This window comes from Tyto alba, unplaced genomic scaffold, assembly GCF_018691265.1.
Source record: "Tyto alba isolate M040663 unplaced genomic scaffold, T.alba_DEE_v4.0 Super-Scaffold_14, whole genome shotgun sequence".
NCBI classification, from domain to species: Eukaryota; Metazoa; Chordata; class Aves; order Strigiformes; family Tytonidae; genus Tyto; species Tyto alba.
The window spans coordinates 37,510,192-37,536,410 of NW_024881276.1; the positions used below are offsets into that span (position 1 = coordinate 37,510,192).

General features: G+C 39.2%; 1 long non-coding RNA gene across 1 annotated transcript; it reads right to left on the bottom strand.

Annotated features, from left to right (window-relative positions):
* Nucleotides 1-18,616: 18,616 nt before the first annotated feature.
* On the bottom strand, nucleotides 18,617-22,741 carry LOC116960893. Its single transcript, XR_004406661.2, has 2 exons — nucleotides 22,634-22,741; nucleotides 18,617-18,913 (listed from the first exon to the last, which is right to left on the bottom strand). It is a non-coding gene; the product is annotated as an uncharacterized LOC116960893 (long non-coding RNA).
* Nucleotides 22,742-26,219: the final 3,478 nt, after the last annotated feature.

The following is a 26,219-nucleotide window of genomic DNA, read 5'->3' on the forward strand; positions in this document are numbered from 1 at the left end:
GTTCATAGGACAGACTGTTTTCAGAGATTCCAAGTGATGGATAATTCTCCCAAGAGAGTTAGATAAAAACCCTGTTCTCTCATAGTGATTTAATTAGGAGGTGTTATGCACCTTAAATGAGGAGGAAGGACATCAAGTGTTGTAGATTAAACACATCTTTGAGCTCAGCTGGCAGCATTTTGTAGTCTTGAACCCAGGCTGCTGTGTGCTCTTCAGGGGTCAGGTGACAACAGTGCAATCGTTCTGAATGATATATGCTGTCAGATACAGTGTCAAAAGGCATGATGGGAAGAGGGCATCCATATCATGAATGTTGTGTGTGCCATGCTCCCTGGGAAGTGATAGAGATCCCTGCAAGTAGCACTGATGCTGAGTCACTTACGTGTATTTATCAGCTTTCCAGAGATACAGGGAGATAGCAAGGTGAGTCACGATTTTCAGAGTGTACTACAGTTTGGGTACACTGAGATACCCACAGAGCTAAAGGCCTCAAGTTAAGGATGCAGGACTCAAAGGAACCTTTTTCTCCTAGGTTCTAAGTGAATCTAAATGATTCCACACACAGAGCTGCCATCAGTCGGGAGGGTTAGATGTGGAACAAAAGGAGAAAAAGGAAGGACAAACAGCTGGTTATGGCTATTTAGAATATACTTGTGCAGTATGCATCTCCTTCTCCATATGCTTTTTAGGGGGGAAAAAAAAAAAAAAGAAAATCTGTAGTTAAATTCACATCAGAAGTCTGATTTCGAGAGCCTAATCATGTAACCTTCACTTAACCTGGTGAATAATCCAGTGGGATTGTGTATGTGAGTTAACAAATTCTTCATGCAAATGAAGGAATCAAAAAGGGAGAGAAGTAGAGCTGGAGATAGGTCCTTGGATGGTGTAATCACATAACTCAATTGAAGTCAGTGAGAGATACCTACTTGCATTGGTTGCAAATCTGTCAACATGTCTGAAGAACATAGGAGATAAAAATCTTAAACAAGAGAAAAACATGTGGTTGTGGTTATGGCGTGTTCCTCACTGGCAGTGGATGTATAGAAAAGAGAGCTGGATGGGTAATTATTCATGAATAATATGAATTACCAATGTTTATTTTTCTGTTCATGTCTTCACAAACTGTCTGCGGAAGAGGTCACAATTTTCTCACCTATTCCTTACTTTAAATTATTTGTCACTTTTTTTCCAGCAAATAATTCACATTTTAACTCATCTGCAAGGAGCACAGTGGAAGACTTCTGAATGGGTGTGTGGGTCCTTTATGGTCTGTGAATTATCTTCTTTCCTTCTCTCACACTGCCTTCACAGGGATTAGGTCACCAGCATGAATGATGGATGCACATCAAAAAATTAAGATTTAATAGCCATGAGATACACCTGCTTTTTGATTTTCATAGAAATAGATAGAGTTCCGGCTGGGAAATGTCAGGTCCTGAAAGGCAAAACTTCTTCCAAGAGGGCTCTGGAAGCCCTTGTCACAGCTGGGTTCAGTGAAGTGCTAATGGAGCAAGGAGGGACAGAAGAATGTTCTTGTCTCTCTAAGAGAGACGGTTCTCAATTACCAGCTTTTAGTGCCAGAACCTCCTTCACTACACTCCTTGCTATTTGCTGAGATCAATAGCCAATTCAAAGGCACAGAAAGAATTGTGTCACTGCTGGTTTTCAATCTCATTTTAATATATGGAACCAAACCACTTCAAATGGCCCGGGGCTGGTTTTCACCCACTGAAGTTACAGGTAAACCAAGCTGCTGACATAGATTTGGTACATGTTCCCAAACTAGGACCATATTTAAAAGACTGTTCACAGCTTGTTTACAGCACTGAAGCCTCTGGTCATAGCAGGTCAGAGCCTGCCCTTTCAACAAAAACAGCTAGGTCAAGAGGGTATGATAAAAGCACTGGTGGTTTTCTTTGAGCCAAAAGAGGGTAGTTTCAAACTGTCTAAAATTTGTAGTATGTGCTTATCAGCCCTACTCCCACATGGAAATCACTGTCTCGTCACCGCATTTGTAGTTCTATCCTGTTTAGCTAGTTACATCAGCAGGGAAAACACTTTGTGAGTAGGCACTAGAACATGTTCTAATGTTGATCAGGAATAGAAACACAGACACTTGTGCCTCTGGAAAGTGATGGCCCAGATATTTTTCCACTGATAAATTATTGGTCAAACGTACAAATGTAAGTTTTATAACACCATTATTTGAATCCTTATGACTTTTACCATCACAAGGTGGGATGATGTCATAACACAAATGATGCAGCTACCAAGTGCATTTTGAAAAACAAGCCTTTAACAATTGAAGATTAATGAGCTATTCCAAAACTGAGCTTTTATATGTGCTGTTTATACAAAAGGAGTATTAAAATGAATAAAATGGGCTGTCTGCCAAAGTACTAATGTCATACAGAGTATTGAAATAAATAGCTGATTATGCAAAAAAAGCCAAGAGAGAAGTTTATTCAAGGACTGCATCATCACATGTTTGTACCACTGCTTTGGAACTGTTGTCATGACTCTTCTCATCTGCTTGCACACTCCCCTTGACTGATTCTTGCCATTGTTACTCTGGGGCTGTTAATCCTGACTCCGGTGTATATACAACAAAGTAATAACTTCTATATGTTTTAATTGTGAAAAGAACAATACGTTCACACCCCTGAGTACTTAATAGTTACTTTCTAAACGTCTTTCATCAGAAGGACTCATTCCCAATGAAGAAAACATAACAGAGAACATGAAAACTCCAACATGTATATAATATCTTCCACCCAAGGACCTCAAAACCCATGGTAAATTGAATCATTCTAAACATCCTTCATTAGTATTTTTAGATACTTCACTTTCTTTGAATACTAAGCAGACAAATTATTCAGATTCACTACTGTGTTCATATTGCAACAAATGCTCAAGCATCACTGTCTTCTGATATGTATATATATATATATATTTTTTTTCCTCCTTCCAACACAGAAATTCCTGTGTTTTGGAGGTTAACAGTTGCTGTCATTGAAAAATATTCAGTATAATCTCAGGATAGCTTGGAACAGGACATGAGATAGATATCCACAGTTGGCAAAATAAAGTGCAGTTACATGAGCATGAATTCTTCACGGACATTTTGATGAAATCCTCTATTATTGTTTTTAAAAGCTGCACAAGATTATTAATGATCACAAGTGATCTGAATGTTTTGTCTGGTCAGAAACAGGATAAAAAGCCCACACATTTTTATTATAAGTGTGCTAATATGGAAACATGCTTTGTATTATAGTGCCATCCTTACAGGAATAGATCAGAAGTCTATTGATCTATTGATTCTTCTACAATCAAGTGAACTACAAATGTCCAGGAAACAGTGCACCCATCACTCCGAGCTTGAGAAGTAAGGTCTTATGATATTCCTGCATATACTTAAAAGTAAGAACAGGAGATTTCTGAGGTGAAACAATCACAGTTCTCAGTAGAGACTGGAGAGTATGTGATAATCAGAATCTCCTCAGAATAATAAGGGAAAGCCGGAAGGGGGAATCACATTCTTGTTGGTGTGGTATTTTCCTAATCACATGCTTTTAATGAAAATTATGTGGCAGGGTCACTGAAAATCAGGTTAACCATATGGCAAGCACAGTGGTTGTTTCGTAATACATGGGCTTGCTAAGGATTAGAAATCTATTAGAGAACAGATTTAGAATTCCATTGAAGAAAGTAATGAACTGTATTTCAGTGGAGAGAAAGTAATCTCAGATAAGCAGAGAGAACAGTCAGTTTGACAGTGTGTTGAAGAGGTTCAAGAGGTGAAGTAAAAGTCATGCAAAACCACTGAGGATATACACTCAGATGAAGTTCTTTTATTTGTTTATCGTGCTGTAGATTTCTTGAGGAGTTCTGCAGATGAAATGCATGCAAGATCAGATCTATTAAAAGCAGCTCTCAAAATTCTGAACACATGGGTCTAAAGAAGTACTTAGCTAAGAAGCAGATAAAAAATCCCAAAGATCCTTCAAATAAAAAAAAGATAATGAATTATGTTGTTTCTAAACGTTCAGTGAACTATTAGTAAATCAAAATTATACATTAAAAGACTCCACACGATACGCAGAATCTATAAAAATAGATGAGGAAATATTTTAAATCTCCAAAATCTGAAAGGAGAACAAGAAGCATATTCCTAACTTCTATTTTACAAACAGAATCCAAACCCTCGAAGGTATCTCTCCCCAGCTACAGAATGAGCTGTTAATAAACTAGTCATTCTTGCTGGATTTCCTCATTTATGCTCCCAGTGAAACTGCATAAATATGTTTTTTCAAAACAAAGAGCAGTACCACAGAAATCAGTATGCAGTGTGTTGCTTCAGTATCACTACCAGGCTCCCCTGGATTCCAGACTTGATGTGTCATAAGAATTTATTCTCTCTGCATAGCATGTATATTGGGCCTAAATTAGCTGTCAGCATAGGTAGATACTTCACAAGTAGTGAATTTTTACCTTTTGTTTCTCTGTGTTATGGGAAGCATTAAACTCGTTGATGTGATGGGATACAGTTTGCTTTCCTCTTTGACCACCTATCAGCAGATTGAAAAATGAGCCATTTCTGGATTTGCCTTTGTTCCTATCATCTCAGAGTTCATAGTCAATGCAGAAAAATGAGAAAGGCAAAATATTTTGAGACATGATCTGCTGTTTAGCTTGAGCAGCATCTTAATTAAGATGCCTTTCTGTTAATATACCTATACTGGGAAAAGAAAGAGAGATTCTGCAGAGAATAAGGGGATATCAGACTTCTGTCCATACCAGCCAACAGACGGTTATTAGCTCAGAACTATCTGACAAGGGATTCATGGGTCTCAGGGTCAATGTTTGTTTCTGATTTCTGTGTCACCTCACATAAATCATTTAATCATTACACATTCCTGTTCTGTATCAATAGAATTGATCTGTAATGTGGAATTTCTTCATCCTGGAGAACACGTGGTAAGAAAGTATTTATTCTCAAGATACTGAGGTCAGTGTACACCCACAGGCCTTCTTGCTTGATCTTTTTCCCCGTTATTTCTTATGGGCAATAACAGATAACTTCTCATCCACTCTCAGGCTTTTTTCTGGTTTAGGGTTTTTTTTTGGCTTTTTCTGGGAGAAGGGTGGGTCTGGTTTGTTGGTTATGTTTTTTAAACTTATACATTGATGCTTTGGGGTTTTTTTTCCATTCTCTTTTACCATTAGTTCTTTCAATGTGTTCTCTAACTGTGTGATCTGCCCCACTGAGCTGCAATTTGGAATCACCTTCAGCATTCAACTTGCTTCATTTGTGTATATACACTGCAGTGTTTCAATGAGAGCTGCTTCCCCCACGCTTGTCTCCCCTCACTGCAAAAGAATTTCTTTTCTATTTCCATTCTACAGTCTTCTTGACTAAACCATTTTTCTTTTCCAGCTCAGCTGGACCCAATGCCTACGACCTGTCACTTTTCCCACCTTGCATCCTCTTTTGAAACCTTCTGCACCCCTACTCTTGACTTTGCTGCACATGTTGACAGCAATTTATTCCAGTGAAAACTGTGTATGCCTTTCTCCCATTAAATGACCATTTGACCTCCCTGCCCCATTCCAGATTGCCTTACAGTCTTTGTAATGGTAGTGCAAGTGTTACCTTCTCCCCTGATTCAGGTACAAGTTCCGGAGTCATGCTCATTCTCTAATCACCTCCAGTAGTATTAATACCATCCTATTGTGTCTTCAGTCTGCTTTATATCTGTATATTTTTCCACCTTTATACTGCCTTTTCTCTTACTATGCTCAAACTTTTCACAGTACGACCATACTTCAGTCTTTCCTTTCTTAATCCAAATTGCGTCTGCACCCTTAGCTTCATGTGCGCCTTTCCAAGGACATTCTCCATTTTCTTTCTCCTTTTAATTTCTGTGTAATTGGCAGTGCTATTTAGAACTCCGAAGGTCTGCTTTTCCAGTTATATCCTTGCTTTTCTTTCCCTCTTGCTCCATCAGACCTCTCCCACTGAACTTAATAAAACCTTTTCTCTTGGAAGTGCCCAGGACTCTTACTTGGGGCTCATTCTTCTTGACACAGCAGTTACATTTGTATCAAGTATCAAACATATCAAACCTCCCTCATAATGACCCTCATTCTTGGACAGCGATCCCAACAAATATCTGAAAAATTATCATGTTTATTATCTTATCACACTTCAAATCTTCCTTAAAATTCTCCTTGTCAATTAAGGCATTGGTGATCCAACTCCCCTCTGCCATGCTGACCATCACTGTTTCACACTTTTCCTTGTGTAGATCCATGTTAACTATTAATGTCTCTCATATTGTGCTTGTGACAGTAACTGTCTTTTACTCTGGATCTGTGCAGCCTGTAGCCCAGTCAGACCTTGTTCCATAATTGCCGCTTTGAGTACTACAGCAATAGTAATAATGTTAATAGTAGATAGAATCCTATTGACATTCAGCACTGTAATCAGCACCTTCAAAAATGCTTATAAATAGTACACAGAAATTATTGGCAGGAAGGTTAGGTGTTTCCTAGGTTGTTTAAAAAACACAAAACAAAATTAAAGTTCTCTTAATGAGCATGATTTGAGTCTGATTTTCTTGGATTAAACCAGATTAACCCACTAAACATCATTCATAGCTTCAGATCCAGATTCAGTTATTTCTTTTTGTGAAGCTAAAAGATGTTTAAGTCCTTTTTGTGTTGATTCAGTCTTTTTCACCACTGTGATAGGCAAGGATTTAAGAGAAGAGTATGGCAAAGAAGGGGCTAGAGGACAGGTTGCAGCTACCTCATCTGGGTTTTCAATCAGAAGGATAATCAGCTATGGTGATCTGACTCTCCTTTTTATACTAATAGAAAAGGATGTGTGCTGAATCGTTAAAAAGGAGGAGTCTTTCAGAAGAAGTCTCCCAAGAGGTGAGGATGGAAATGCGGGTTTTTCTAGAGTGTGGCCCAAGATTTTACTGTGAATATTGGATTATGCAAGTTGTAATTTATGTGTGGCTACAGATCAAGATGTTCCTTACATTAACATTTTTGTGCTGTCCCATAAAACTAATAACACTTGTATATCTCTCAAAAGGTATTTAAGTCTTGCAGGTATGTGCAGCATCCTCTCCATCCTTGCTTTGAAGGACTTCTTGGCATGTGCTCCACATTTCATCTAGTTTGTCACTACATCATTAAGAAAAAATGCTCTTTCGGTCTGGCCCAGTAAAAACATTACCAAAACAGGGTTCTGGAACTATATTTCTCATGCAGCCCCTCATCTGAGCCTTACTGACTCATAATTGATTTTGGGTACCCTCTGTTTCTTATGCAGCCATCTTCTGTTCTTTTCAGTGGTTGGTGTCTCTAGCAGCTTGTCAACAGGAGTTTTTTATTTCCCAGTTCTCAACTAGTTTACATTTGTCACCAAGATAGTCTCACAGACTATTTTAACATGAGTGTCAAAGTTCAAATGTGATCATCTCTTCATCAAACTTTTAATTTGAAAGATCCTGATCCAATTTGTTTGTGTTCATGGAGTTAATCTTCTACATCTCCCTATTATCATCTCTCCATATTTTCATTGTACATTTTTCCTCTCTAAGGTACAGTAGAACACAATTTTAGGGTTGACTGGTGTGTTTGCATGGTTATTTCCAGCTTTCTTTATGGCTATTATTGTGTATTGATTATCAGAACATACTGGTGAATGCAGTTTTGGTAAATTAAAAATTTCTCTGTAGTCCCAGATCTCAGTGTGAGTGGAAGAAAAGGGGGATATCACTCTTGTAAAAAAGGGAAATCCAAGAAGAAATTCTCCCTTGAAAAATTTCCATTATCAAATCTCCCAAGACATATGTTCCTTGCATTTTGCCAGTCAAGCAGTCCGATTTTTCCCTTCCCAAATTTTTCTGAAGCTCATGAGAGAGTCGCAGGGGAACTCAGACTTGAAGTTAACCTCACCTAGAGGTCTTAAGTATCCCTTCTGTCTTTTCATATCTATTTGGTTTTGCTTTCAGGAGGAATTCAGGCAGAAGACATCTTCTCCTGTAAGAAATGACTGATACATTTATACCCTTACATGTGCATTCTTCCAGTAGCCTGCAGTTCGCACATACTCTTTGTTCCTTCAGTATAGGGAAGCTGTAGCATTTAGCATGCTTCACTGTCAGTCAGACCCCTCCAAGAAAGGCTTTGCCTTATCCATAGCTCCTTCAAAAATATAGGCTTTGAGCTAAATGGCAAAAAAGATAATCATAATAGTCACTATAAAAAGCACCTTGAATTTCTACAAAGCATTTTCTGTATAGGATGCTGTGACTCAAGGTTTATAGTATTTCTCGGTATGAAATTTTTGAAATTTTTAAGGTCATATAAACACGAAGTGGTGCAAATGTAAGATCTGACGTAAGGAAGGATGCGATTTCCACACATAGCAACTTGCTACCAAGACAAGACTATCTAGGGATTTACAGTTCTTCCTACGCTGAAAATGCACTTCAGTCTCAGATATCCATTGTTGGGTCTTCATCTCCAATGAACAGTACCTTCAGGCAATATTTAATTGGATAGTACGGTATTATTGTGATCAAGATATAAATTCATTACAGACTAGATTGCGACTGACAAACTTATTTCACCTGTGACCTAAACGGAATATGAACTCAACTATTCTCTGGTAGGAAGCTGATGTATAAAATAATTTTCAACTCATTGCCAGGGGATTTAGAGTGTATGTTTTTAGTGGTTTAATCTGGGATTTAAACCTGAAACCAGTGACTTGAAGAGCTGTCCAAAATCAAGTTATACATATAAAGCATACATTTTTTCAAAATGGGATCACTTCACAGTATTTTAGTGTTACAAAATAGTGCTTTTGATGAGGAAAGATAAAATGCTTAATTTTTCTTTGAACATTGGAATACATGGATGTAATATTTATCAGAAATATGTCTATATGCTATGGTCTTGACTATACATTAAAATTACAAAAGCTAAGTAAATGTTACAGTGATCTCAACATTTATGTTTTTGTATGCTTCACTGGTGATGACCAATTTTGCACAGTTTTAAAATGGAATACAGACAACCCTAATGACAGAAGTTGGTCAATACCTTTTTTAAAACAGGTGCCTAAAAATTCGCCACAGGTAGAGGGTCCAGCTGGAAGGGAAGAGAATGACTATCTCAGACATTTTAATATGTTGAAATTGAGCAAAGCAAAAATTACATTTATGGCATGCAATTAATAAGTTTTAATAATCATTAGAAGTCTCTCTTCTCAACAGAAATGAAGGACTTGTTAGCTTCATGTCTGGGTGAACAAAGACCTTTCAAGAACATTTCAATGTTATTCTGTAAGTTTATTGTCTTAATAGATATTCCCATTGATCACTGTTTGCTTTACATTTTTTCACTACATATTTAAAATTGACATACATTTGAATACTTACCATTATATGATCAGTGGAGCTATTCATTTAATAGGTCAAATAATCATTATATTTCACTAGGATGCTGGGGTTTAATTCATTTAACATTTTAATCTTCCATCAGTTTTTCCTTTAAGAGGATTTCAGTGCATATACAGGATTTGTATAAATCTGTGCAGTAAATTTATTCTTTTAACAGTTTTATTCTTTCATCAGAAATTCATTTAAATGGATTCTACTATATATCACATTCACTGCCAGTGTGGCTTTAGGTCAGGCTGTAATTGATGCAAAAGCAATGAGGTATTAAAAGAGAAAGGAAATATCTGAAATTGGAAAGGGTTCAAAAAGCATGCCATTGTAAGGCCATGACATTCTTCAGAAATAATGGGGGCGGGGGATGGACCACTACCAGACCATTTTGTTTCAAAGCCTGGTATAGTTGCTAATCTCAGGTTTTACTAAAGTCAGAATCTGTGCTAAAAGGATGATTGCCTTCAAAGCTTGAAGGGAAATGTTAACTCAAGGATAACCTATCAGGGTGTAAATATGGTCCCCTCTATTGTGATAAATAAGTCTAGAAGTATCAGAACAGAAAAATGTAGAGAAATTTCTTTCTTATTTTTCAGTTTGTTCAGGCAATGCCTTTGACATATTCAGCTGTTTTGTTTTGATTATGTAGGTTGTTCTGTTGGTATGGGATACACAGAACAGCAACTGTAATACATGCCTTTTTCCAAGTTTTAAGGTAGATTGGTAATGACAAAGAGTAACAGAAAATAATTAAGCTAAAACTAGTAAGGGATTTTACGTATATGTGGATGAACAGAGAGAAAGGAAATACAGGAAAAAGGAGAATGATGTGGATAATGTAAATAGGCTAAGATTTCTCATATACAGAAAGATAGTAGGAAAAATTTCATATCTAAATGTCTACGTGTCATTTACCATTTAACATACGCGACATAAGGATATAATTTTTAAAATATTAAGCAAAGTTAATTTAACTGTGACCTTTTGATGAGATAACTAAGGTGATTCTCTGCAGAGCTAGATGCATGAGTCCATACCTTGTTCCAGATTCAGCCCCAAAGCTGTCCATTGCTAAACTTACTGACAACAGTTTCTTGGTCTTGTGCATGGGGAAGTCAAAGTCAGTCACAAATGCAGCTTGCTCATATGATACTTTCAGGGCTATTCGCTGTAGAAGCTGGTGTAACTTTACTCCTCTGGAAACAAAGGGTCTGGGATATATGAGGTAGTCTATGGATCAGTAGTAGTATTGTTGCATTCGGTTAGCTTGCATGCCCTCAAAGTAAATAGAAGAAGAAAATAATGTTTTAACACTGACAATACACAGGAAAAAAAATATTAAAAATAATTTTTAAAAATATTGGAAACAGCTGAAAAAATTAAGAAAATCTGAGGAAATGTGCTGTGGGCTAGAGTCTGTAATATTTATGTATGTGTGTAAGAAAGACTGTGTCTTTAGGCAGTCAAATATTGTCACTAATTTTAATGAAAAATTTCCAGTAAAACCAATTTATGATTATATCTCTTTTTTTAAGGAAAAATATAAAACTGGATCCTTTGCTTCATTTTAAATATATGGCCCATTGTCAATTTAAAAATTGTTCTTTTGCTAGAATTGCCAGTGTTTGGAAGGAAGTTTGGAATATAAGTGGAATTTCAGAGCTGATGAGGAATGGTTGATTAGATCAATGAAGAAGGGTATGATGAAGGGTCTGTTGAACATGTACTGTGTTTCTTATTTTAATTCAGCAAATAATTAGCTATAAAAATAAGTGATTTACATGTAAAGCAAAAATGCAGTCTTACTTGGCAATAACAATAGTTACATGTTGTCATGGTTTAACCCCAGCTGGCAACTAAGCATTACACAGCCTCTTGCTCACTGCTCCCTACTCCAAGTGGGATGGAGAGGTGAATTGGAGAAAAACCCTAAAACTCATGGGTTGAGATAAGAATATTTTAATAACTAAACTAAACTAAAATAAAATAACTATTATTATTTTTATTATAGAACACAATGTAGTGAAATGGAATATAACAAAGAGAGAGATAAATAAAACCTAAGAAAGACAAGTGATGTACAATGCAATTGCTCACCACCCACTGACTGATGTCTGAGCAGCGATCAGCCCCTCCCAGCCAGCTTCCCCCAGTTTATATACTGGAGATGGCGTCCTGTGGTATGGAATAACCCTTTGGCAAGTTCAGGTCAGCTGCCCTGGTCATGCTCCCTCCTAGCTTCTTGTGCACCTCCTTGCTGGCAGAGCATAGGAAACTGGAAAACCTTTAACTTAAGCGCTACTTTGCAACAACTAAACATCAATGTGTTATCAACATTATTCTCATACTAAATCCAAAGCACATCACTGAACCAGCTACTAGGAAGAAAATTAACTCTGTCCCAGTCAAAACCAGGACACACATGATTTTCTTTGTTTTTTTTTACAGAGACCTTTTAGATGGTATCGTGTAAAGTAAGAGAGAAAGCAAGGTCCGGGAGTAAGGCTCAGCCCAAGCCTAAGTTTAGGGGAGAGTTTAGAAGACAGACAAAGTCCAGTGCTGGAGTAGGGTTGCAAAGGGGATGCCAAGGAAAGTGGTGGGCTACAGAATGATTGATCTACTGAACAATTTTTCATCTGGACTGTAACTGGGAATCCTTGAGTAAGGCTCATCCCACTCCTTGTATTGAAGCTACAGTTAAGTGAGAGACAAATCCAAGAGCTCCCATTGGAGCAGGATGGGAAAAGGGCTCCAAAAGTGGTGGGATACAGAAAGACTTCTTCCCTGACTGCACTTTCATATGGGTGATGTAAGGATTAACCATCTGTTATGGTGAACATCAGGGTTAGAAGAGAGACAAAATCTAGATCTACTTTTGGAGTGGAACAGCAAAGGACTACCAAAGAAGTAGCAGGCTACAAAACTATTAATTTCCTGACAACTTTTTCATCTAGGTCCTGCCTGGGGTCCTTGCCTGAGGCTCAGCCAAAGTCAAAACAGGATTAGATAGGGTGAGAGTCAGCAGGGAGTGAAAGACTAGAGCTCCTGTAAGAATAGGACTGGAAAGGGTCTCCCAAGGAAGGTGGTAGGCTACAGAAAGATTTCTCCCCTGAATGTTTTTTAATTAGGGATATTACTGGAGGTCGAGAGGTAAGATTCAGACCATCCTTAGCATTGGAGACAGTTTTAGAGTTAGCAGAGTTACAAAGTCTAGGTTTTCTTTTGGACTGTGTCTGGAAAGAAGCTTCCAAGGGAAGTGGTAGGTTATGAAAAGATTATCACCCTGATAACGTTATCATCCAGGCCATGTCGGGGAATCCTGGTGTAAAGTCAAACTCTATGATGCTTAGTATTAGTGTTAGGCTTATGAGAGTGCAGAGTTCTTGTTGGAGTTGACTAGAAAGTGCCTGTCAAGAGAAGATGTGGACTACAAAAATATTAATCACCTGATAACTTTTCCATCTGGAGCATGCCTGAGGGTCCTGGGATAAGGCCAAGCTCTCTGTGACAGTTATTGTCAGGGTAATTGTCAGTGTGAAGAGAGAGACAAAGCCTGGAGCTCCAGATAGAGTGGGGTTGGAAAGGGTCTGCCAGTAGAAGTGGTGGGCTAGAAAAATATTACTCAAATTTTTTTAATTTAGATTTTACCCAGGGACCCTGAGGAAAGCTTGAACTTTCTGAAATGGTTTGCATTTGGTGCCAGTGAAGCAACAAAGGCTAGTGGGGTTGCAAAGTAGCTGCCAAGGGATGTGGTGGGCTACAAAAACTTTACTCCCATGACTTTTTAGTTCTGACCATGACCAAGGTTGCCAGGTCAGTGATGAGTAAATGCCACCCCTTAGGGTTGAGGTTAGGGTTAGCATTAAGATAGAGACAAAGCCTAGGCCTTTTATTAGAATCAAACTGAAAAGGGGCTGCCAAAGGAGGTGGTGGCCTAGAAGAGTATTAATCTCATTACTTTTTTATCTAGCCATGCACAGAAGATCCTTAACTAAAGTTCAGCAATGGCCAAGCAGTAAGGTTGAGGTTAGGGTTAGGTTTAAGGTTGGGTTTGGGTTTAGAGACAAAACCTAGAGCACTTGTTGGAGTGGGTGTGCAAAAGCTATACCAGGGAATGTGGTAGGCTGCAAAACCTGACTACTTTTTAATTTGTACGTGTCTGGGGGTCTTGGGCTAATGCTGAGCTAAGGTGGAGCTAAACAGTTTGGGTTATGCTTAGTTTTAGAGAGAGGCAGAATCTTGTTCTGTTACAAAGTGGCTGGAAAGGAGCTACCATGGACTGTGGTGGGTGAGCACCATGATGCTGGCTAGCTTCTGAGTTAGGTTTAGTAGAGTGACAAAGCATTGAGCTTTGATTGGAGTGTGACTGCAAAGAGAATGCTGAGGGTAGGATCAGATGGCTGAATATTTCTCTCTTGACAGCATTTTCATCTGGGCCATGGCTGGTATCCTGGGTTAAGGCTCAGCTCATCCTTCTCTTTAGAGTTAGGGGGGGTGCCAAACCCTATATCCCCATTGGAACGTGACTGCAGAGAAGTTGCGAAGGAAAGGGATAGGTTGCCAAAATATTTATTTTCTGGGCCGCTGCTGTTCATCCTTAGCTGAATTTTAGTCCATATCCACCATTAGGATTAGCATCATAATTAGGCAGAGTGTTAAGAGAGAGAAAAATTTTGGGACTCAGGGTGGAGTGAGGCTGCATGTGGGGTGCCAAGGAAGGGGGTAGGCTACCAAAAGATTTCTTATGTAATAAAATTTTCATCTCAACCATGGCTTAGGGTCCCAGGCTATGGCTCAGAGCACAACATATTTCAGGCTTATGATTAAAAGCACAGTGGAAGTTAGATTTAGTGTTAGGAGAGAGGCTGCCTAGATCTCCAGTTGTAGTGGGGCTGTAAAAGTGCTGGCAAGAGGAGTGGTATCCTGCAGAACAATTTCTCTCCTAACAGCCTTTTTATCTGGGTGATGGCTTCTGAGTGTGGGCCAAGTCTCAGCCCATCCTGGTGGTTAGGGTTAAGGTTAGGAGAGAGACAGTCTGCACTTTCTTCACTTAACCTGATAATCAGTTTTTCATTTTCCTTTCTAAGAGAGGCCTGTATTTATAGGATATCCTTCCATCACATTTGAAGTTACACCCTTAGACTGGTATGATGGCTCTGTATGTCGGAGTTAGTTCCTTCAGCTTGCTGCAGTCAATTTACTTTTGACAACCAAGAAATTTGATTTTTATAATGGGGCGTAAATCACAGGAAAGGGTTGTCTATAATGGACTTCAGCAGAGGTAGGAGCAAGACTGCAGTAGTTCATATCAACGGGATTTTATAATAGAGAACTGCACAATGAAGGACATACTCTTCATGGAGAAGGAGAATTTAGAGAAATTTGGGACAGGTAGGTAACAGTTACACAGCTTGGAGATTTAAAAGCTGTTGTCTTGTTATGGTCCATTGTTTTTCTGGTCTGTATTTGGTTTGATATATAAGAATACCACTGAGCCAAGAGGCTGGATGAAAACAGAAAGATGGGGTCAAGTGCAGCATGCCTGAAACAGCTGCAGTATGTCTCACTGCTCAGTACACTGAGTTGCATGTTTGTTAAATTGAATTATACCTTTAAATTAATTCAATTGAATGCGAGACGAATGAATTATAAATAATTCTTGGTGAGGCTATAAATATGGCTTGATAGAACCTACCACCACAAATAGGAAAAGCCTATAAAAATGTATTTGCATGTTTACATATCACTCCCCTGTGGTGGATTAGCAAGCCGAAAGAAGTCTAAAACCACAGGGGGAAGGTTTAAATAGGATGATGCAGACATTAGTGAATGATTAACAGTAATTTCACAAAGGTGGAGGGTAAGCTGCTCATTTTGCAGAATCTCACAAATGTGTTTTGAACGATTAACTAAATTTGCTCGGCAAAAGTTTAATTAAGGCCGCCGCTGATTAACCACAATTATTTAACTCACTGTACAGACTGGCTATGCACGCTATGTGAAAAGAACAGTATTAACCAACATGAAGGTGTTCAGGGGTTCTTGGGGCCTGTCAGGGCTAGCTACCCCTTTGATTCCTCATCTCCAAAGAAGTTAGGGAGTCACTCAGAGAACATTGCACCGTTCTCCTGAAAGCCCTCTGGTACCCTCTGACAGAGTCTTCTTAATAGAGTGCATATACATATACAGCATACATACACAGCCTGCTCTGTGGGCCAATGCATGACTGAATAGGGTCAAATCCCTGTCGCCTTTGGTGAAATGATGGATGCTGCTTTCAACACTCTTGACATTTCTACAAAGCTGTGAAAACCAGACTGGGTCTTGTGTCTGCAAGTGAACTCAAAACAGAGAATGAATGGAGGTCTCTTGTATCCTCCTTTGCCCCTGCTTCCTCTAACCCCCACCCTCCCCTTCCTTCTTGTCACTCTTGTTCTTTATGAGCCAGAATATAATCTGTCCCTGGCTGATTATGCTAATATTTTCAAATGCTGCTTACTGTATTTTACAGGTAATACTATTTTGGCACAGTTGGACACACTTATGAGAACAAGTGACATCTGTGTCATTTAATTGCTTTTTTTTCTTGTCAGAGAGAGAAATAAAGACTAGTGCCCTTAATAATAACTTATGATTAGAGCTGATTAGGAAATAAGTATTTCCTGAAAAGCTTTTTGAGAGGAAGCACAATTTTTCCTTTAAAAAAAGAACAAAGAATTCTTTTCATAGTTTTATCAAAACCTTCTTAGCTGTCATTTTACTCTATTGTTAAACATTCTCCCAGCTTTTAATGTCATATATTTTGGTTTCACAATGGGACTTCGGTTGTCAGTATCCCAAGCTTCAGTGAAGAGATGTTGATTGTCAGATAATGGTAGGCCAATGGTAAATCTCTCTGATGTATATTGAATGCAGCTCTTCCTTCTAAACAGTTCCATGAAAGTTATTAAAAAATCAGTAGGAAATATGGTATGCTTGCATGGTAGACACAGAAACATATAAATGAAACACTGCTTATTATTAATGTTCTTTACTATTAAGAAGATCCCTACATCCCAGTCAGGGTTTCTGTGGCCTCACAAGACTTGACAAAGCTGTCTTATAGAAACAGATCCTCCTGTGACTGAACCCCCTGCTGCTTTTATGCCTAAATGTCACAGTTTGCGTTCCATCCATTGGCTTGATGCTCCACAATATACTTTGAATACTTAATTTTTTGGATATATTTAGTTTTTTATTTACATTCTTCTTATATTATGATATTTTCAGAGTCATAGTGTTATTCAAGCAGTAACTTCACATGTCTCAGAAATCCCAGCATTATTTCACTAGCCATTTATATGAATGCTCAGTTCCAAAACTTGTTACCTTGTTTACAAAGATTTCCAACGTAACACACAAATTCACTAAAAGGCTAAATAAATTTATTTTTCCATTAAGAAAACCATGTGCTTTGCTATATAGTTGTACCTGAGGACTAAACTTACTTTCTGCTCTATCAAGTATAGTATTTCCATTCTTTTATTGGCAAGTTACAAAAACTATAGAATCATAGAAGTGTATAGGTTGGAAAAGACCTTTAAGATCATCAAGTCCAACCACTAATCTATCACTGCCAAGTCCACCACTAAACCATGTCCCTAAGCGAAACATCTACATGTCTTTTAAATCCTTTCAGGGGTGGTGACTCAACCACTTCCCTGGGCAGCCTGTTCCAGTGCTTGATAACCGCTTTGGTGAAGAATTTTTTCCTAATATCCAATCTAAACATACCCTGGCACAACTTGAGGCCATTTCCTCTCATCCTATCGCTTGCTACTTGGGAAAAAGACCGACACCCACTTCACTATGTCCTTTCAGGTAGTTGTAGAGAGTGATAAGGTCTCCCCTGAGCCTCCTTTTCTCCAGGCTAAACAACCCCAGTTCCCTCAGCTGCTCCTCATAAGACTTGTGCTCTAGACCCTTCACCAGCTTCGTTGCCCTTCTTTGGATGTGCTCCAGCACCTCAGTGTTTTCCTTGTAGTGAAGGGCCCAAAACTGAACGCAGTGTTCAAGGTGTGGCCTCACCAGTGCCAAGTGCAGGGGGATGATCACTTCCCTAGTCCTGCTGGCCACACTATTTCTGATATAAGCCAGGATGCTTGTATTAACATCCTAGCTAATTTTTAGCTACTCATTTCAAAATCCTGCTTGCTTTTTGTTTGTATACTTCTAAATCATTATTGCATACAGCAGTACAATAAATAACATGTAGTCAAGTAGTGTTATAGCTACAAAAAATAAAAAATAAAAAAAGTCAGGACTTGAAACCATGACTTATCTTTGGATCAGGTTATTAAGAGTGTTCATATTGATCTGTTTACATGCTTTGTTTGTCCTAATAGCACTCTGAATATTCATAAATAAATAGCTCATCATCTTCTATCAATGTCTTAAATAAAGGACTAATGATGTCAGGACAGCTTTGGCATTTATGAAACATGCTATGATCTACCTGTAACTGATTGTAGGGATAGCTGGAAGAGCATATTTTCAGATTGCTTCATTTTCTGTTATCAGAAAATCCATCAAATTTAGCTGAAAGACTTTAGCAGTTCCCCTACTTCAAGGAGGCCTTTACAGTTTGTCTTGAGAAGCACCTGTTGTTTAGTTTTATGAAACAATGCTCAGGTTAAACTGCAGAAGAGTAGCCAGGTCCTCCTCCTCAACCACCTCCTTTTTTTGTTTCCCCTTCCTGTTCTTCAGAGCTCCCCGGGGTGTGCAGGGTGACGAACGCTGTCTCTGGGGAGCAGGACTGTGCAGGAGGCAAACCCCTGCAGTCTGCCCTCCGGGTTCCTGGGGAGGGCGTTGGGATGGGGGTGAGCAGGAAAGGAGGGGGGAAGCAGGCTGTTGCCAGCAGTTCTTCTTGTTCTCCGACCTTCTCAGCCTCAAGGTAACTCATTCTCTTGCCTCTTGAGGTATCAGCTTTGAAGTGAGCTTTCCTTCCTTCCCAGAGGCAGGATTTAGACCCCCTCCCTGCTTCCTATCCTACATGATCCCTCGTATTACTGTCACTATTGATAATATCATACTATGTACCCAAAGGGGCAAACTTAAGACCACATGAACGCCTTATATTCAGGTATTTCTATTTTTTCAAGAGCTTTCTGAAACTTTCAGCTTTACAGTAGCATAGCTATGTCACTTCACTATTCTTTCAAAATTATGCAACTATAATTTAGCTACAATGGCTAGTTTTACATTGCTGCCAAGCTGTCTTCAATTCCATGTGTCACTTCTCCCGTTGGTGAACACAAATCCAGGTTTTCCTGCTGAGGTGCTCTTTGCTCACCACCCACCCCACACTGCACCAGAGGCGCAGATGCGTGTGGGTAGGGCAGTGAAGATGGGAGCCTGTTCCTTAGTACCAGCAGCTGGCATGTGGCAATGAAGATCTAGAGAAAATAAAATGAACTGGAGGAGTTTCTTATTGGCATACTCGGTGTGAAGCAGCTCTGATTCAATGTCAGCAGGCTATCGTCTGCAGAGTTAGGTTACCTGCCCCAACAGAAAAATCCACAGACCCTTTTTCTGCACCCTGAAATCAGGAGATTCCACTCAGGTTTGACAGTTTGCTAGTCTTAGGAGCAATTGTCAAGTCTCAGAGAAAGTGATGCATTTCCATAATCTGGTTATGAGGTGTTTAGCTAGGTTTAGGTCATCAGGTGCGGTGAGCTATTTTCTTCAGGTTGGTCCCAGGACGTAAGTCAGGTAGTAAGATATCATTTTGAAATTCAAAGTGACAAAGGGTTCCAGAGGAACTCTTGTCTGGCAGAGTGTTTTGATGATTTGTGGCTGTCTGTCTTAGATGCCACACTGTGGCTGCAGATTCTTAAAAGTATCTGCTGCTTCTTGTAAGCATAATCTCAATTTTGTGAAGGTTTAACATTAACCAGCTGTTCCACAGCCATATGGTGACCTGAGCAAGACACTGGACTGACTGGATTTCTGTGGTGTTATTGAATGTAGGTTTTTATGTGGATGCAGAAAAATGCAAGATAGAAAAGCTTATTAAATCAGTCTGTGTCTCTCTGTATCCATTTCTACTCTTTGAGCAGCTGCTTACGCTCAGACTCTGAACTGAGTCAGTCAATTTACTCCAATAGATACTAAATCAGTCCCTTTATCCATAATGATTAGACAGCAGGAAAATGCACATCTGATAAAATGTGGAGAAATCCAACACAAAATTAAGCTTCCCTCACAGAGAAAAAAATAAGCCCTAAACCTGATTGAATAGGTTAATGGCAGAACTGTACCAAGTAAATTCATTCTGCAGTATGAAAGCAGAATGAGGGACATTAGGCATCAGCAATAGCATATTTAAGGTACCATAAAAAGAGTACCTCAAGCTGTATTTGTCAGCAGCTATTGCTGAATAAAGAGTGTTTCATAATTAACAAAAGATTTCAATTGAGTTAAATCTTAACACTTTGCATTGCAGATTTTCTGTAAACAAAGTGATTAGGTTGGTTTAAATCTGTATTCCAAGCAACCTTTACTGAAGGTCTGCTTCACTGAAAACTACCAACCATCTCTTAAATTCAACAGTTTTATCTGACCTGGCTTCCTTAAACATTTTACTTTTTTTACAAAGATTAAAAAATACACTGTGGAGTAAAATTATCTCAGCTTTGAAAATATGAAATTGCATCTGAAGCAGTGCTTCAGTATGTGGTAATTTACTATGGTAGCTCTAAAGCACAGATGGGAGAGTATAGAAAGAGGATTAAACTGCTTTCCATATCCTAAACTTTATCAGGGATAACACAGAAAACTGTGTCATTCATTACTGCCTGGGGAGTTCTTAAGTGTTAACAATTTATCTAGCTGATACATTAGGAAAGCTAGGAAGTAATTTTTTTCATTAGCAATAACAGACTGCAACTAAAATGAAAGTCAAAGTTGCATTGCAAGAGTTTTATTCACATGCCAAACAGAGGAAATTAATTGCTTCACCTGGAAATATTGATCATAGCACATCTAAGCCAAAATCTAAGTGCATGGACCCAAGAAATGCACTGCTGAAAATTTAAGTCTTTATTTCTAAAAAGGCTAGTTTTGCTGCATTGCAAATAAAGAATGAGACACTATTTGTGATACTTTATGTCATACAGGATTTGTGTTCATAAACTGTGCTTCACATCACAAAATCAAAATGTTTTAGGATTAAGTTCAGAATCTATTAAAATCAAAAGAAATACCCTCATTAACATTTAGCAGACTTTGGATCAGGCCTATCCAAAGATTCAGCTGATAATACCAATACATGCAAGAGATTACAACCAAATTCTCGTTATCCCTTGTAATTATGTCCCCCTCATGTTTGTTTTCATTTGTATGCTTTGATATTTTTTCTAGACGCTTCTGTTTAAGCTGTGCACTTAGGTTTAGCAGAGCTTTATGACTGCATTATTTTTTAAATGATTTCTGAGTTTATACAAACCCAAAGTTATAATACTCAACTGGCAAGTTTACTGTGATTTTCTGTAAAGCAGATGACATCACAGAGTTCTTGTTTAGTTTGTAAATAAACCCATTAATGTAACATGGATTTTAATAAGATAGAGAGCAACAGATCTATAATTGCTGGTTTTCTAGACTATTTTAAACCAGTTTATGGAATCCAGTATTTATATACACACATATACTTCTCTGCCTCAAGAGAATATATTTAATCGTGAAAGTGATGAGTTATTTTAAAAATTTTCCATAAGATTTCTCTATCAAATTCAGTAGTAGGATTTCTGTATTGAAGCCTGCAACTCTCATATACAGCTACACTGAATCTCTCTGTTACATGGTATTTTTGTCTCAGTTTCCATTGCAAATGTTTGCTAAAGATCAGTTTTTCATCTTCTAGCTTTTGTTCTATTCATCTTTGCTCCCACTGGCTTTCTGTAGGCTGGACTCCATCTTATCTTCCACTACTAGGATTAATATAAAATCAACAGGTAACATGCAGGTGTAGGATACTTTTTGAAAATGGGAAAACATCTCTGGAGTACTTAAGACCACATAAGCAGATATACTGCGATGTCTGGACAAGAACAGATGAGTATCTCATCTCCAACAGTGACTGAAATTGTTATTAGTCATATTCAGAAAAATAATTCCAGCCCCCATATTGTGGTTTTTCTTTTTGACTATCTAATCCCTTAATAATGTATTATGCCTCAGTTGCTGTATGTGAGATAATACATCTTCTTTAAGTAAGTGTAAAGTGACACCCCGCAAAGCTATGGCTGCGGCTAACACCGCTCATAGTAGCAGTAAGACTTTCCAGTTCTGGGTGAGGACCTATGCACACATCTTTATCCTCTGCTATTCAATTTTCACATAGTATCATCATTTTATCTTACATAAGATTCCCTGTATCCACTCCATCTGACTGGGTTTTTACGAAAGGTATTGTTGACAAAATGGTCTGACTTCCCTGTGATTAATGCTACACACAGCAGCAAGCTACTAGTAATCAGCTCATTGCATTTGGCTTTCCCACTGTGTTTTTGAAATGACTTCTTCCTCACCCTGACAGTTTCTCTCCTGTAAATTCTCAGAGACCAGTGGAAGGAGGTAAGCAGTGAGCAGAAGTAGCTGACAGTAAAAAGATGTATGCCATCCTTTGTCCCTCTGGAGGTCATGCATTGGAGATAATATAGAAAATTAGAGACTGGCAATTGTACTACATATACTGTGCAGTTTGCAGACTAACTGGAGAATTAAACTATTTCCAGTTTCATTCTGAGGACAAGCAAGTATCTTGGCTGGGTGCTCAGGACACTAATCTACAACTCCAGTGTGTGGTTCAGATTTCTGTCTTCTGCAGCCTTCTTGCCTGATCACTTATAGCCAGCCCTCCAAAATATTTCACTTGCTGCAACAATTCTCATTTCTGCTTCAGTGAACTAAATTAATATTTAATGTTTATTGGAGCTGGGACTGGGGGAATCCAATCGTATCCCCTATCAGGTGACTGCTCTAGGAACCAGGCCGGAGAGTCATGTGCAAACATATGCACATGCACACACAGTCCCCTCCTTATCTCAACTGGTATAGTCTGTATAAAGTAGAACAGCTAATTCAAGGTTCTGGAGAAGGAGAAAGTCTCTCACCTGGTGGTCTTGCAGTGTTTTGTTGCAGAGAACAGAAACCAAGAAGAAAATTTGAACCGTAATCCCCATCATGAGAAAGGCTGATGCGATCACTGGGCTGCAATTGTTGGGCTTCCAGGTAAGAGGCAGTGGGAGGGGCAAATCCTATCCACTCCTTGACCTTTATTCTCCGCAAAGCTTCTTTGAGTAAGTTTCCTCTGAGGAAAGCAATCAGATTAATCACAGAGGTAACATAGAAGCATGAATGCATAAATTATAGATCCTGAATTAACTTAAATGTAGGATAGCTGTCTAGCTGCTCAATATTGTCAAGAATTCTATGGTATCTTGACTTCTTAACAGACAGACTTTACATTTCTAAGTATCTTTAAGCACCTTAAGAGTGAGGAAGCAACTTAAACTACAGATTTGAAAAACGGTGTTTTGGATTCAGACATCCCATCATCATTGATGGCTAGATGATATGTATATGATTATGCTTTTGTCATGGTTTGGGCCTGGTCAGCAGCCAACCACCACACAGCCACTCTCTCTCCCTTCTCTTCTGGCAATAAGAAGGGATAAATGAGCCAGGATTGGGGTTCGAGATAGGACTGGGATGGGGAAAAAATCACCCTTTATGGTCATGAGCAAAAGGCAGACTTGTTAGGGGAAGAAAAAAAAGAACATAGATTTATTACAGACACTAACAACACTTAACAGAGTAGGACAGTGAGAAGCATTGCCACATCTTGAAAAGACCTTCCCCCCACCCCTCCCTTCTTCCCAGGTTCAGTTCTGCTCCCGATATCTCTACCTCCTCCCCACAGTGGCACAGGGGCAGGGAATGGGGGGTGCAGTCAGTGCTTCCACTTTTTCCATCTTCGGTGGGGAAGCTTCTGGAACTTCTTCCCCCTGCTCCATTCTGGTCCCCCTCTCACAGGAGACAGTCCTCCACAAACTTTCTCTGACATGAGTTCCTCCCACGGGCCTCAGAATTCCCCACACTGCTCCGTCGTGGGTCACTAACTTTCTCCAACTGGAGTCCCTCCCACAGCTGCAGCCCTTCCTGAGCTGCTCCGGAGTGGGACACCCCTGCATGCTGCAATCCTCCCAGTGCTGAACTACAACAGCAGGGTCTACCTTTTCCCACAAGACCCCGGCCTTCTTCAGGCACAGCTCCTTGATCAACAAGGCGGAAGCCACAGGCCATAAATCAATGTCTGCTCCACCGTAGGTCTTCATGGTTGGCAGGGGGGGCTGCCCTGCCGTCTCACCACAGGATACAGGGGGGTCTCTGCTCTGGCACACCTCCCCCCTCCTGTCTTCCTCCGTTCCTCCACTGACCTTGGTGTTCATGCAGCTGCAGCAACTCCTTCTCACAAATCTGACTCCTCCTTACCACATCCCTTCTTAAATACGTTATCGCAGAGGTGCAGCTGATTGGCTCAGTTTTGGTGCAGAGGTGGAGCTGACTTGGAGCTGGAGGAGCTTTGAGAAGCTTCTCACAGGGGGCTGCCCCTATAACCCCCTCCCCTGCCACCAAAAAAACTCCACCACTCACTCAACCCAGGACAGCTTTTTACTGATACAGCCAGGAAGTTCAACTGTATGATAACATGGGAATAGTACCACATTCCCTCTCATAGGGATGTTCAAAGGATAACTGTGCTAAAGATTGTTAAGTTTTAGATCTGATGGTACCATGTGAGCACCTACAATGAATGTTGGAATGTATGTCTAGAAGTGCCATCTTTGAAATCCTACTAATACATTATACTGGGTAAAACTGCTTGTTGCAGTTTGTAGCACTAAACCAATATGTGTGTGGTTCACTAATCTATTCCTGATGGACATTTGGCACTTATTTGTGGACATTACTTTCTGCATACAGCAGTGTTTTCTTTTGTGTATTATTAAGTAACAGGTTGTTGAACCACATCTGGATTCAGTAGTTACAGTAAATCTTGGCTGTTCCATGGTTATCCAGGATAAAGAAGTAATCTATTCCATTGAATCCTACTTTGAAGAACTTGAGTGAAATAAGAGCAGGGGGAGTCACAAGGGGATGGGTCACTCTTTGATGTACAAGTCTGAACTGTGACTCTATCTGTTGTCTGTACCCTTTTTGCAGATCTCTGGATGCCAGTCCTCTTCAAGAACTGTCCTGATTGTACCTTTTTCTCATAAGTTAAAGGAAGATAGTCTATCCAGGTAGAAGTTCCTATGCAAATACAGAAATACTGCTGTGTAGTTTCCCCTCTGTCTACCCTCTCAATCCATCTATAATTCATTAGGATGTTATTAATTCTCCTGTTGAAAGACCTAAAGCAGAGCAACTCTGAAATTTCCTCAACAGTGATGTTTTTTTTTTTTTTACTCTACTGTTTTGTATTTTTTTTTTTTTCATGTATGTGCCAGTTTTCAAGTTATCCATCATAGGCTTTTGGTAAGTTGCCCGAGGTAATCATGTTCTGCTAAATCGGTGTGTGTGTGTATGAGAAAGGTTACCTACTCAACCTTTAATAAAGTTTCAGGGAACACCAACTCCAAGTGTCTTGTTTAACTAGGATGGATTTAAATGAGTGATAATATTCAGTTACTAGCTCTGAGACAATTTGGCAGTCTGAGGTACCATGAGGACTCAGCTACTGCAAACAATACTGTTCTCCACAGAAATGAATATGTGCTGGTATGCTGCCAAGGTTATTCTAGGGCTGCAGATGGCATCTACAGTTCCCACCGTATAAGTCTGAGTTTAATGCGACTAGTGCAGACAGTGTGTAGCTGATGCAATTTTTTACTGGAATGTGATAATCAAATTTAAATTTTATTTTCCCTAAGTATTTTAGAACACAGATATACTATGTGTTGTTCCTGAAACATGTCCTGACAGCAGTGTATGGCCTTCTTCCCCTTAAAATCAGCCTTCTCTGCGTATTTGATTACCTCAATAAAAGCCAGTGATAGTGGATACAGACAGGGCATATTTTGCAAGTAGATATAAGCATAAATTCCAATAGGGCATGAGGACTGCCACTTTTTTTAAAGAGGCCCTAAGAGGCAAATACAGTTTGTCTCTCACGTGACGTGGTATGTTTGTAGAAGTGAAGGAAAGTGATGTAACACATGAAGAGGCAGAAAGACAATATAGCAGGGTCATGGATAGTCAAAAATGAGGACACTCCATGCTGGAGGCTCTGCAGTCACACGCATAGGGATGTAAACATCTCAAATTGCTACTGCATCAGTTGGTGTATCCCTGCCTCTAAAAAATAGCACTGTCATAAAAATTAGCTACATGGGTGTAACTGTTTGGTGACACTGGATGAGCTGGCATAATTCAGATGCAAAATATGAAGCTTTGATAATATCTACCAACTAAGGGTCTATCCAGAGTAACTTCCAAAGAATGTAAAGGGCCTGTCCAAGCAGTGCAGAGCTGTTAAGCTATGTAAAAGAGTAAAGTGAGAACTGCTCTGTGTAGAAGCATGTCTTTCTTGCTGCAACATGAACTATTTCATGTGGCTGATTCTAGCTTTTGGCTATATTTGCAGCCATAAGATGTTTAGACCATTGTCTTTTAAGCAAATTTTATACTTCCTGG